Below are 12,276 nucleotides of genomic sequence, written 5' to 3' on the forward strand. Positions count from 1 at the left end.
CACTTGAGGCTGCGTCGTTTAGAGAGCGTAACTAGTATTTCTATCTATGGTTAAACATTATTACTCTGTATTGCCTAATTTGACGTCACTATGCATGTGACCGTTGTCCACTGACGCGTGAGCTAGCACCGAATTGCTTGCTGTCGGCCTTTCCCTTTTGATTCTACTTAATGCTATTCTACTTAATATGTCTTATAGACTAGCGGCTTACTTCCCCGTGTTACCGTACTTTTTTGTAGGGCTACCATATTTTCTGCACTTAAAAAGAGGACTTTTTTGCCGGCAAGTTGAACGGAAGTAGAATTGTTACGCTTGAGTTTGATGATGTTTTTTTCCTTGGTAGTTGCAGACAAAAAAATCAAATTTATTTTTCAGATTCAGCCCATGAATACTGCCGTTTCCTTAACTTTTGCCATCATTTTGAACTGAAATTATATACAACCGCCAAGACAGTATTTTATTTTTTGAAATAAATGCAACTTCTCGCCTAAAAGTCTTGTTGGAAGTATAAGCAACTAACTTGAAATGCGAAATTTTTGAGCGTCCTCGGAGGACCATTCACTTTTCTTGAGAAAAGAGGACAAATCTTCCTAAAAGAGGACATATGGTAGGCCTAGATTATTGAATATATACTCAACGAGCAATATATAACTGAGTGAAGTGACTCTGTCTATCTAAGCCTGATTGCATTCCACTGCCTTCCCGCCGGAGATCTTGGGCTTGGAATGCTTGCGAAAATCACGCCAGTGACGTCATTTAGCGTGGAATAGAGCCTTTTTCGTGCTACGCCCTCGGCAGTCTGACCGGGGCGCCTTCGTGAGCAGTCGCCTTTGCTAATGCTAATACATCGGACTGATAAACTAGTAGTCTTTGGGTAGATGTTAACCTTCTGATAGGAATCGGATATAAGGAGTCATAGGGAACTAAACATAGTCCCAATAAACATCTCATACATCCCCAAACCGCTACATATTGTTCTATTTTGGCGTAGGATTTCAACCGAAAAAAATTTTGGCGTAAATCTTTGGCGGCCACGAATTATGGAATGCAGTCAGGTATCTAAGAGTTCATCAAGTTAGGGACAGGTAGCCTATTTCATCGATGAGGACTGTATTGGTGACAAGCATGGGCGCCCGCACGGGGGGCAAGGGGGGCACTTGCACCCCCCCCTTGGAATTTCAAAATGCGATTATTAGTATTATTTATAATATGTGTAATATGTATAAGAAGGTTAAAAATATTATACTTTATCCATTGCCCCCAGTGGCGTATCCAGGGGGCGGGAGTTCTTACCCTCTTTTGTAAGTGATATTATCGTTTTTTGTTCGTTTTTGTCATGGTTTAACAAACTGTTCGAAGCGGCGTGCTTTTAAAGTAATTGGGTCACGCGTCTTAATCTAATGCGAAACCAAAATCGAGGGCAAAACGCCGTTTTTCGTCTTTTGTTTGGTTGACCGTAAACGCTGGAAGTTTTTCTCTTTAGTTATTTTTTTAGGTTGACTGATTAGCAAGTGTGTATTCTACAATTGACAACGCTAAGTCAAACTTTCTTTCTTTTTTTCTCGCTAAAAAACGTCAAGTAATACGCAGTATGTTCCTCGCTGTTCAGTCTCTGCGCTAATATCCGATGTTGGTGTAACACTGACATTTGTTTAACTGAAGCACATTCTTAAAAGGAGGTATAATGGTGACTGTCGTGCGCGTTTCAAAGTCACGATTTTCGTTTAGTATCGCAGGAAGTGAAAGACGTGCTTGTAATTTAGCGCTCGTTCCGTTCATGGAACTTGAAAACTGCGCTGCTGATAGTCGAATTATGTGTGATTCTACCACACATATTTCACGGTCTTGGTTTCTTTTTTTGCCTGAAGTTACCGTGTTTCGCAGCTGGCGCCTGACAGGATTGTTGACGAAGCACGTGGTCGCTCTTGCTGGACGTATTTGACTGTTTCTGATTAGTTTTTTTATCACGTCTTGCAATCACCATTTTATGACGTCATACTGTCACTGTTTTATGACGTCATTATTCATTAAGTCAGACGAAAATAGGGGGATTCCCTAAGTTGAAAATTCAGGACCCCCCTTTTTGATTTTCCCCTGATTATCCCCCCCTGGAAAATTTTCTGCGGGCGCCCTTGGTGACAGGTAAGAATACGCTGGCTCTTAAGACAAGAGCCGACGGCTTCCTAATTGTCTTACACGTTCCTTGTACATACTCGACTCCAAATAACAAGCCGCTAAAATACCTGTCCTTAACTCCTTGCATTGTAGACAGTCTTTTTACTCAGTTAATATTGACTTGAATTAAGTCTTTTATTAATTGAAATAGTAGTGTCTTCATTAAGCACTTTTTTACACCAAATTGGGTTGTTTTCCTATTTTTTGTGCATTTTGCAATTTGCTTGCTATATGTTGAGTGTATGTTATTTTTATGTGATTTATTGCTTATAATAGGATGAGATTACAAGTTTTGTTAGTATAGCGGTTCCTAAACAAAAGAGGAATGCACATACTGGCCGCCATTAACTTGTATTCCTATAAACAACGCCACAAACAAGAGCTCAAAGTTTTAAATATTAGCATACATTTTTTGCTTTTATCAATTTTGAAAATGTTCCACACTATTCATGGTGCAAACCCAGAAGTCAATATATCTGTAACCAGTGATGCATTTCTATTTTAACGTATTTAAAAATGTACAATAAAAGCTCCAATTTTAACATTTTATCTACATAGGAATTTAGGCCCAACATATGTGGGTCCAAATTATGTCAATCGTTGACCATACTTTGTCCTAGTAGACATTAACCCTACACAGTGAAAATACAAATACAAGAAGGGTGCGTGCTTAACATAGGAACTACTGTCTATGAAAGTGAAGTAGAGTTATTTTTTGGATTCGGGTCTAATCAGGTGCACAGGTGTCGGGAATCCGATTTTTCGTCGGTAGAAAGCACGGATTTCTAGGTTCATCCAAATTTCGTTGAAGAAAGTGTAGAGAGAGGCGAACAGAGCAGCAGCAACAAAACATGTCTGAAATGAAAATATTTTTTCGTTTTACTTTAAACTTTAATCGGTATTTAACCAGAAAGGTTACGATAGCTTATTCATAAGGTATCAAGGCTATTTTCTTCAGTTTACGCACCAGAAGAGCCTGTAGGCTACCGATTTGAAATATCGCGTTTTAGGCTTGTAGATCGGTAAACTCATTACGAATTACAGTCTTTGCGCCTAAACCTAAAGCGTAGCTGTGTTTCAACCGAATATAAAACCGTTAAAAATCCTTGATTCGGTTGCACCCTAAAAGCACCATTTATTCGGTTATATTTCACTCTTATTTTCGCACTTTTTTGTGACGCCTGCTGTTATACAAACCTGATATATGACGTCAGGGGCCGTTGTGGTGTAGACCAGAATCGGCAAGGACATGGCGACTGAAATAATATCGAAAACCGCTCCAAAACCTCCAAGCCAGAGCTGACGCTCGATTCTAAACATAAATATTTAAATTTATGAATATGCAGCTGCTCTTTCATATGTTATCAACACTATATGTAGAAGTTGTGACCGGGCAGACCAACTATTAGTGGACAACCATTTACGTAGATTGTTTTCCATGCCAACAGCAATTTAAGTATAAAAAGCAACAAGACACTTCGATGAGCACCTAGACCAGGGATGGCAATCCTTTTCATTGCGTGGGTTACAAATAAGACATTATTAATGAAAAATACACACGTGGGCCATACATTAAATTACATTTTTATGACAATGTGAAACTTGCTGCTTCGTCTACTCTATAAACAACAGTAAGCCTGTTTATATGCACCTTTCTCAGGCAGATTAGATTAAGGTTCAAGCCGGCTTGAAAAGTAATCCGTTCCAGCGTCTTAATTACATGGCGCGAAATTCAAGCCAGCTTGAGTGTACAAACTGCACTGCTATGCATTATTACGTAATATTCCAGTAAACCTCTAACGCACAACCAATTTTTCGGCTTAGGCTACTCCTTGCGGTAGCAATTTATTGCTGCTTGTTCGTTTTTATTAACCTAACATTGAAAAAAAAACAAGAATTACTTGAGTTAGGTTTGCCGATTAAGAACGTTTTTGACTGTCTGTATTGTGCTTCAGTTTACCTGGCACACAGAATGTAAGTGCAGGAAAGTTAAGCTTGTTTGTGCTGGCCAACGCTATATACAAGGCAAAGTGGACAAAAGAAGGTGATAAGATGTACCAAACATTAATGAAAACTGTATTTGGCGCTGGCCTAGAATCCTACCACAGCGTTGAGACAATTATTAAAGCAAAGGGTGGACCAACTATTACTATTTAAACCTACCCAAACCCGCATCCTAACCCAAATAATGTTATATGTTGTGGATTCTAGACCAGCGCCTATGTCACAAATTAGTATCTGATTCTAACTAGTGTATGTAATGTTCTTTCCTTATGCGCTAAACTTGTTTTGTTTACGACTAGCCGTTCGTGTTACGTCATAATGCCCCAAAAGTGGCGTGATGTTTACTGCGTTAAAGCAGGTCATTCAACATCAAACAATTCCGGCCGTCAGCGAAACGAACAGATTAAGCGGAGAACGGATTGAAAACCACTCCTTTTGTCAGATTAGGAAACGAGAGAAAATTCATTCCAGCGTCAAAACGAGAGAGAATGAATTAACGAATCAGATTCGAATCCGGCTTAAACGTGCATATAAACGGGCTTAGTGTTGTAATGTTTTCAAATGACTTGACTTGAGTCATTTGGGCAAAACGACTTGACTTGACTTTAAGTCTTTTGGTCAAATGACTTGTTGAAATGAAGTGTTTTTCTGTATTTTTTTTTCAATAAAATTGAGCTATTCATCCAAATTTTTGCACATAAAACAATTTGCTTGCTATATGTAGCGTTTTTCTTATTTTTTAGTTCAGGTATTGCTCATAATCGTACGAGTTTTATAATTCCAATAGTTTGACGTTTTGTGTTTTACGACGAAGACGTGACTTGAAGTTGACTTGCTCTAATTATGACTTGTCTGGGGCTTGACTTGTTGTTTATTAAAAAAGGCTTGACTTGGACTTAAGTTATTTTACAAATGACTTGACTGGGACTTAAGTCATTTCAAAATGACTTGTTTACAACACTGACAAACAATATTATCCTTGGCTGGTACCTGATCCATACGTTTATTGAAACGATTCATTTCAGTAACCGAAATCAGCATTCGCACAAATATTAAAGACCAATAATGAAATGCATGCTAACCATTAGTGCCTTATTACAAATATTTAGTAATAACATAATTCTTTCCGAAATATTCAGTTATATTTTATTAGGCTATTTTGAAAAGACAAGTGGGTCACTGAAAATCTCTAATGGGTCACTCTGTGACCCGCGGGCCATTGGTCCGCAATATTTTACATGGACCTTTATGGTCCCATGAGAAGCTCTGGATTATACGATAGGAAAGTGGAACTAATAATATAAGTAATATTCCTTATAAAACACGTGCCCTACAATAAACAAACCGTATTGCGTCCTTTGGCTTTATCAGCCAGTCGTTTCTGTAAAAACCGCGGCAGTCGCAGGCCAGCAGCATCAGGCTTATGATTGCAACGCACAAGTAGCAAGTCATGGCCACAGCGATCACTCCAGGTGAGAATAGGTCGGCGCAAACCAGTTGGAACCGGTCGTGGGCGCCGTGCTGACTGTCGTAGAGAAGATAGATGGCGGCAACGTTTGCCGGAGCTAGAAGCGAATGTCCCCAGCTCATGAGGCTGAAATTCGGTCGTTTTCTGCAACGAAATGGAAATACGTAGAATAAATATCAAAGGTTGCTATTTGACCTTCCTTACGACAGTTAGTATTATGCGAGACGGCCGTTCGTTATCTAAAATGTGGGTTGATGCTACGAAAAGCCGTGTTATCGTAAAACCCTATGCAATATATACAGCTAAAATATTTTATATGTTAAAACAAGCTTCTGATTGAGCGAAATTTTGCAAACGAATTTGTAACAAAATTCTGCAGATTATAGTTGTAATAGAACATATCTATAGAAACGCACTTAAAAAGTAATATTGTCATCGCTAAAACTTACTTATTGTCTTCCGGGGTGTTGATTTTTACGTAAACGTCAAGAAGGCGAAGACATCCACATGTGCAGCCAACCGTGCAAAAGTATACGTACAGAGCCAGGGTAGCCAGGCAGATTATGTCGCTCGATTCCATCAGGAATGAGACCGCAAGGACAACGTACCTAAACAGGACTACAAAAAAACTTAGTTAACAAACAACACTTTTCGTTAAATATTAACTTTTTTACTTTTCTATTTCGATCAATAAATGGTATAGGCACGAGAGTTTACGTAGTTTGTCTTTGTCATGTTTATAAATTTAAGATCTGATGGATTATAGTGTAGGCCCAACTGTTGACGCTAACAGTGATGCTTCAACGTTATTGGCCTTTTTTTGTTCGTGTTTTTTGGGGCTGGGTGGTGTTAGAATTATTTTCTTTAAAACTCGATGCTTATTCGCTACGTGGTGGTGGCGCTATTCCTAGGCCCTATGTTCCTTTTTTTAGTCAAACCTTATTATTGTTCTCTCACTCGCACTGCATGGCACAAAATTTAGCATAATAAAAATTAATAAAAAAATATTTAACATAATAAAATGAGGATGAAAACACTCTTCAAACGTATACATCGCTCTGTACCTGCGAACAAGGTGTTGAGTGTGATAAAGGTTCGTTGAATTGGAATCGTGGTCGGATAAAACACGAGAAACGTGGAAAGACCGTAGATGGCAAGGCACGCGTAGCAGGTGTACGTCATCAGAGTTCTATGTAAAAAGTACGAAATGTCATCGAATTAAACAAAACTTTGGGGAATCTTAAAACAACGATAGAGAATTTTTTATCTTAAGCACCAATTTTTTTAAGATACGAAAAAATGAGAAAAATTACCTCCATTATAGAAAGTTTGTAGCCAAATTATTTATTTTACTTCTCCTAATTTCGCATTGTATTTTTAACATTTTACTAAGTGAAAGAAAAACGAGTAAATTTCACATGCCCAAATCCACATTATCTTACATTAAACTTTATTGAGTTTGCCAACTACAAAAAAATACAAAGCGAAAACCTGAAATCTGCTGTGATCTGTCGGCGCAAATACTCGTCGTTCTCGTAATCATGACTCAGCAGAGCGAAGGTGGTGAGATGGTTGCAGCGGCAGATCGTCCTCTCCGCACGAAGACGCCAAAGAGAACAGCCGTCGTCGTTGAAGAGACCCGAGGTCGACTTGAGGTCAACAAATACGCACTTCGGGTTCTTCGGTTTGCTGAAATAAACGGAAATTTGTTTTAATAAAGGTATAGATGTTAGCTTTATAGGGCGATCGCAAAAGCAAGAATCTTGTTCAGAACCAATTTTAACAAATCTAACAATACGAAACTAATGCAGTCGGCTACCCAACTAAATAAGACGGAGACCAATTTTTAGGTCGTTGTCGTTGGGTTGAGAAACATTTTTGTAAGTATAATCTTTGATAAAATCGACATAATTTTCAGCACCCTTCCGCAATGACTCATGTCATCTAATTCTAATATATAAAATTGAGTAATTTTATTGGTAGTTCTCGATTTTGTTGAACGTTCTTGCTTTTATATATTTATTGATATTGCTGAAAAACCCTGTATGTTGTGTTCCTTACTATAAATTTATTCTGTCGATTGTTGTGGCAAATAATTCTAGCGCTCAAGCGTGTTTTAGTAAAACATGAAGTCGAATTCAACCGATAAATTGATAAGGCAGCGAACTGGAAACCGTAAAGATGGAATAGCATGTAGTAAAATATTTACTAACCATGTATAATTGGTGGATAAGTTGTATGACACCCCCTATAAGTGTATTGTTGAATAACCATCTTATTTTAGTTGCGCAAATTGGTGACATAAAGGCTGTAGAGTCGAGGCGGACTCGGATTGTTTTTAAGCGACTTCGAGCACTGATCAGCAAAACGTTTTAGGCAAACCCAACAACTCACCTAGCAGTTAATAGATTTAATGAGAACCAGACGGCACGACAGACCTGCGACAGACGAAATAATATGCCTGGTGTCAACCCGAGTGCAAGTTATGCCACAGTTGTAAGAAACAACTGGGGATGTCCAGTAATATTGGATCGGTATTAGCCACCATACACCAGGGTGCTATCGGTGCCGATCCAATACTAATTCGATTTAGGCTTTTCAGCAATGATTTGCGATCTAAACGCAGCCATTTTAACCTTGAAAGGTAAAAGGTTATAGATAACAACTAGATGTTATCAAACTTCGTAACGCACATGCACATTTTGGCCAAATAACCTGAAATAACGTTTTATTTTAGGTTTTTTGCTTGTTTAAGAATAGTAGTGTTTTGGAATCGGATGGGATACTTTGTGTCAAAAAAATTGGATATAAGATGTTGTGGTATCCGACATCCCTGGAAACATCACAAATAAGATATTACAATATTGTATATAAGCACTCACCGCTTGTGATAAAACGTGATGTAGACATGCCCGTTGATCCGATGGGCGGCCTTGCGTCCGTTGCCATGCAACAGCTGGGCGCCTAGCAACGCGCTGTTAAGCTTCCGGCCTTCAAAGCTCTCTTCCCGAGAGTCCGAGGGGAAGAGCGTGATCGGTAGGGAAGAAAGGATTTCCTCCGGATCGTCGTACTTCACAAAGCTGACGTAGGACTCCTCCTGGAGGAGGGAAGAGTAGTGGGAGGAAGAGGAGGAGCTAAAGTTGGTACTGGCGTCCTTATCTTCTATGATGTTGTTGTTGTTGTTGATTTCGGAAAAAGCCTCAGCAGGGATTTCGATAAAGCTTCCGTCGCGGCTGAAAACATTCAAGGATTGGGTGAATTTTGCAATAAAAATGAGCTTGGATTGAACATAGTATTAAAAAAACGTTTATAACAAGAGTTCATATAATTTAATCAATATCAAAAAATCAATGCAAATACAGAAGCATTTCTGATCTAAAGTCGTTCTCGATTAGATAAGCCTACTATTAAATCTCAATTTTCTCTCAGTTAAGTTTTGCCCCAAATCAAAATGTTACCCAATGTTGAAATAGATGTGTGTGTTCTCACTTCAGTTCAAGTCACTTCAGCTCAGTAGACAACGTACATTTAAATTAACGCCTTGTAACTGATCACAGGAACAACTGTATGCGCTACTCTTAAAACTTTAAACTCCCCATACAGTATACAAGCAGACTCGACGGAGTCGGTTTATTTTGCTGGAGCCGGACTCGGGACTCGGGAATCGCGTAAGACCACGTAAGACTACCCGAGTGCTGAATACAACGTGCGCATGCGCAGTACGAAATTTCAAAACCGATGGTGCCGCAATCTGTAAGTTGTAAAGGTGGAATAGAATATATAGTTGGATATTTTTCAATCATGTGTTGTGGGTGATGAATTATTATATGACATCCCTACGAGTGTATTGCCTGTATATCAACCTTCAAGTTACGTAAATAGGTAAAATACAGGCTGTACAGCCAGACTCCAAAAAATCGAACAGTTGGCCGGAGTCGGACTCGGGACTCGGACTCGGGTTATTTTTAACGGACTCCGCAGCCCTGGTTTAATGTACCTCAAATGTGGGCTGTCGGTGCCCGGGTACCTCACGGCGGATTGCTGGTCGCTGAATGCTTTTAGTGCGAGATGCATCTCTGAACTGAAGCTGGTTTGGTAGGAATCGAATGAAGCAGGGTCCAAGAGACCGAGGGCACCTCTTGTAGCGTTATCAACGTTGGAGAACATCGTCTGTAGTAAATGAAATCAGATCAGTATTGGATTATGGCGGTAAAATAATCATAGTTACTTTACAATACTAAATTGGAAATTCAGGTTGCACTTTTGAACAAAAAAATAGGCTTTGGTACAGCCGTGCGTTATAAGGCCAAAACTTAACCGGTGCATAGGAATTAGAAAAATACAGCCAAGTTATATTGCACCACACTAGGTCCTGTTCCTGCTTGTAAAGTCAAGTTACTATTCTTGCGGTGAAATATAAGATAATTCATTTAACAAATCAATCTTTTTTCCCCTTCTATCTCTGATCCACATCCACATTGCATTAAATTTGTTTCTGTCATTCCAATTACTACCAGCAGATTGAAGTTTAAAACCTGTGACCCTACAGATCTTGTAGCCAGTATCTAAAATATATCGTAAACTTACTCACACAATATAATAAATCATAAGACCCGAACTGTATTAGCTTAAGATCTAGTAAAACAAAATACAAACGTTTACCGTCATCATATTAAGCAAAGACGGCACGTCGAAGTCGTCCCACAAGGGGGCGTACTTAAGCCGCAAGGTGTGCTGTACAAGTGACGTCATCCGATCGAGGTACGTGAACTTTGTGTTGCGCAGGGCGCCTTGGAACGTAAATGGGTGCCAGGAGAGAAGTTTGGAGAGTATGCCTGAGATACAAGGTTATTGATGGCTATTCTTGTAGTGATTAATTCTGGCAGGCAAATGAGGCTCACTGAAATGTTACTTTAATGAATGAGTATATTTTGGTAAATTACTTTTTTCCTGAAATTGAATACAACCAAGTTTCGAGTAGTTGGTTTGCTTGAACGGTGTCATTCATTACCTATTTTAAACTGCTATGAATATACCAATTACAAATTAATGAAACCCATCAATTTGTTTACAATATATAATATTCTAGGATTAGTTTATAGAATTATAATTTTAGCTGTAATAATGTCACCTATTTCAAAGTAAAATTCGATGATAAAACTTCAAACTAAAGAAATCAGAACTTCAGTTAGTTTAAAATATATAACGTACTATAACTATTTATTTTAGACAAAAAAGCATTATTTTTAGTACGTATAACCAAGCGAGTTTGTCAAATTTAGCGTTATTTGTGGACTATATGCTTTTGCAATTCGCACGAAACGAGATTATTTTTTAATTTAAAAAAAAACATTTTCAGTAAATTCTACCAAGCATCAATAGTTTTCACGATGCGCATGAAGGCAGATCGATTGGTTATTTTACAAGCAACAATTACAAACTGTAGGCTACTAAATAGTACAGACCTTGGAGAGCAACTAAATCCCCGGCAGAGTTTAGCTCTTCTCCCTCGTGATCCGCTGCCAAGAGAAGAAGAAGACGATCAGTTGCTTCCACGAAAGCATTAGGAGAGGCAGAGCTTGCATCCACGAAGTCCGCGATCGCCTAGCAACCACAATAAAGCCAAAGTACGACTAGTTTTCCCTGGTGATTTTTAACATTGGTTGTAAGGATGTTTGGTACAATTTAAATTAAACGTTTGCAAGAGTTATTGAATTGCCGCGTGAAGTCTATTTGCTTTATATAGTTAAGGGGCATGAGTGCTTTAAGGTCTAGTTGAAATAACACTCCAAAAATCAGTTGTAACTTTCAGTTCAATACAAAGTGAATTATATTAACGAAACATTAAGAATAAGAATAAAATAAAAGAAAGGCTATAGTGCCGTTTTTAACTTGAATTACAATTTAACCAATATAACATATTAAACGAAACAAATATAGAACGAATGATTTGCAGAAACCTGAAGAGTTAAATTAAATTTAAAGTAAGAAATAAGATAAATTAAATTATAATTTGCAACTATAAAAAAATCATAATGAATGTTAGTTTTGAGGTAGTAAAAATATCAAAGCCCATTCTATAGTAGGCAGCATTTTGAACGTTCGTCAACATCGAAAATAAATAAATATATATATACTGGAAACGTTCAAAATAATACCTACTTTAGTATGGTCTTTGGTATTCTTACTAAGCTACAACCACCAACTATTATAGTTCAATGTTAGATCGGTTTAAGCGCTTACCCGAATAGGAGCAACCACGCAATCGCTAAGGTCCTCTTTCATCCACTGCTGATTCTGAGAGCACTTCCTCCAGACGATCCCTGAGCTTCCGGGAGGACAGCTCTGATTCTGCGTCCTTCCGGAGTGCTCCAGCGTCCACCATATCTTAGTCCTTGCGCTCCTCTCTCCAGAACAATGAGGAGCGGACCACTCCGAAGACCGGTATCTGGAGCAACAATAAGAGTACAACTTTCGTGGTTTTTGTCGTATGTTTGCATTGTTAAACTTGTTCTATAGATCAAAGTGATAACTGTTAGTGCATGTGAAAAGCATGTTAAGTTATAAAGAGCAAAACTAATGGCGATTTGAAGCAACAAGCAACACGATATGATTGGAAGCTCGATTAA

This window comes from Ascidiella aspersa, chromosome 1 (assembly GCF_963924565.1).
Source record: "Ascidiella aspersa chromosome 1, kaAscAspe10.2, whole genome shotgun sequence".
In the NCBI taxonomy this organism is placed as follows: domain Eukaryota; kingdom Metazoa; phylum Chordata; class Ascidiacea; order Phlebobranchia; family Ascidiidae; genus Ascidiella; species Ascidiella aspersa.